Raw genomic sequence first — 2,846 nt, 5'->3', positions numbered from 1 at the left:
CCATAATGTCCTCCATAAGTCGTTGAGTGGCAATATCGCAAGATCCCCCCCTCCCCCGTTTTGCTGTAAGGAATACATTTCCTGATGATTTGGTCAGCTCCTTGGCGAAAAAGAAACGGCTCATCCCACATATACCACTTCACTTCATGTAGAAACTTCTTCCTTTGAGCATAAGATAAGTAGGGAGGCATGGTATTACTCACAAGGTAGTTCACAATGTCTGCAAACCACAGTTCTTCTTCTTGCACTCCAAACAGCTGCTCGTCGGGAAAAGATTCATTTATCATATCCAATGAAGTAGCATTAGGATTCTCTACACGCGAGAGATGATCAGCGACTTGATTTTCCGTCCATTTTCTGTAATAACCCCAATTTTTTTGGAAATTTTTTGAAACCCTTATGAATAGTGTTTTTGCTGAATGAGAAAACTTTTCATGCCACACTAGGTAGGGGTTCTTTTATGGATATTCTGAGATTTTATTGGCACTCTATATGGTATATAAGTGTATGTAAAGATCGTCAGAATCCAATTCCGAACACTTTGATTTTTCCCGGAAATCCACTAGATACGGAAAGAATTGAGTATAAGGTAACATGATAAAAAGGATTTAAATTAAAGGATTATAAGAGAGGATCATAAAAGGATTATAATGTATTGAGAAAGGTTAAGGAAACCCAAGTAATAAGATCCCGGGTATGATCCCTCAAACGATAAACGAAAACGAAAGTTAAGCGAACCGTATAACAGATCAGCGGTCATTAGGCAAACAATTAGGAAGTTAATCAAAGAGATTAGTGGGGATGAGGTCACCCAACCAATGAGAAGAGGACAAGGAGGGAAAGATGACATCATAGCATGACACAAGCATGACATGGGAAGGAAGGAGGTGTGGTTGAATGAGAACCACACAAAGTCCAAGGTTAAATAGGTAATTAACTAAACCAAAACAAAACCAAATCAACCAAGCCAAATAATTCATTCTTCATCAAAACAAAAAGAAACCAAGGCATTGTTCTTCATTTGCTCTCGGCTTTTTCATCTTTAAAGGCAAGAAATTTCAAAAATTCAAGATCCAAGCTTCCTAAATTGGTGAGTTAATTCCCTAATCATCCTTATGCATAGTTAGGGCTATATCATGAGTTTAAGCCATCAATTCTTTCTCAATCTTCTTCATTAAATCAATGAAGAAGACAATGAATAGTGTTTTCAAGTTTTTAACTTGAAATTTTTCTTGTTTTCCTTTAAGATCCAAGCATCCCTAAGATTTCTCAAAGCTTCTTAAGGCTTCCTAGCTACTCCCACCACTTCAAGGAAGGTATATCATCTCCAAACCCTAGATTCCTATGTTTAATAAGATGATTTTGATTATTATGGTGATATTGTAGCTTAATGTTTGTGGTTTAGAGTTTGGGTTGAAGTGGTATTGAAATGAAATGGTAAATCTTGTTGTTTTGGTTAAAAGAATGTAGTATAGTTAAATTCAAGTATGAATGTTAAAATTGAGTTGATTTGGGGCCGTTGTAATGTAGTTTAGATGGAGGTTGATTGGGTTGTGAATTGGAGTTGAAATTGTGGTTGTTTGAATTGGTTTAAATTTGGGAAATCGCGTAAACATAGCCGTCGTAACGTTCGATTTTCTTTAGACTGTTTTTGTGCATAACATTAGGACCCGAGAACCCCCTGCTAGATTATGACCATTACCATGTCTAGATAGCTCGTGTTACGAGCTTCGTTTTGATATGTAGTTCGTTCGATTCCGATGCACGGTTTAGGAGAAACGACCGTTTCAAGTAACGGCGTTTCGTGAACGAAACTTTTCCCCTCGCCTTACTTTAAAACATAGGTTAAAGACCAAAAAGGGTTAATTAGTGTATGAAACATTTATGTAAGGTGTAATAGGCAGTTGGTAAGACACTCGCGAAGGAATCGCTTTAAAACTCGTAATGGTTAAATTATTAAAAATGGTGGAGCCGAGGGTACTCGAGTGACTTAAGAGAATCAGTAAGCGCAAAACGAGCGTTAGAGTCTGAGTTGGTTAGAGTATAGATTTACAAGTGACTTTGGTTTAATTCCAACTTACTGGTTGCTTATAGGTTACCAGACTCGTCCCGAGCCATTCGTAACCCCCAGTCGCTCAGGCAAGTTTTCTACCCGTTATACTGTTGTTGTGATGTATATGTGTATATGCATGATCTTGCGATAAATGCATACTTGTTATTAGCAAATTCTTGCGATATATTGTAGCATGTGATATGGTATATATGCATGCCTGTTTCATATTCTTGGATTATATATCTGTTGGTTAAAAATGCTTACAGTTGCATAATACCTATGCTAGAGATAAGCGGTATTTGAATTTACCCTTAGTATAGGGGATCAAAATGTGAACATATTTCTAAACCGGGAGTCGAGGATCCCGAGTAGATTTTGTATATATGTATATATATATATAATTATATATATATATGGTTATAGTTTTCAAAACTATTAATCGAATAAGGGTTATTCGATAACTTTATATTATTTATTGAATATTATTTCGAATATTATTCGAGGGCTTATGACTCCTTTATTTTATTATTGAATATTATTTCAAATATTCATTCGAGGGCTTATGACTCAGTTTATATTATTTAATGATTATTAATTGGATAGTCATTTGAGGATGTATTGACTCCTTTATTTTATTTAATGAATATTATTTATAATATTCATTCGAGGTATTATGACTCCGCTTATTATTTAATAATATTCATTATTTTATTTAAGAATAATGTTCGATAATCAAACTTACTTTTGATATTCAAATAAAGATATTACTTTCATATAAGTATATCTTTGATTA

This window comes from Apium graveolens, chromosome 4 (genome assembly GCF_009905375.1).
Source record: "Apium graveolens cultivar Ventura chromosome 4, ASM990537v1, whole genome shotgun sequence".
Taxonomy (NCBI): Eukaryota; Viridiplantae; Streptophyta; class Magnoliopsida; order Apiales; family Apiaceae; genus Apium; species Apium graveolens.
The sequence above is the reverse complement of the archived record's forward strand: the minus strand, read 5'-3'. Positions refer to the sequence as shown.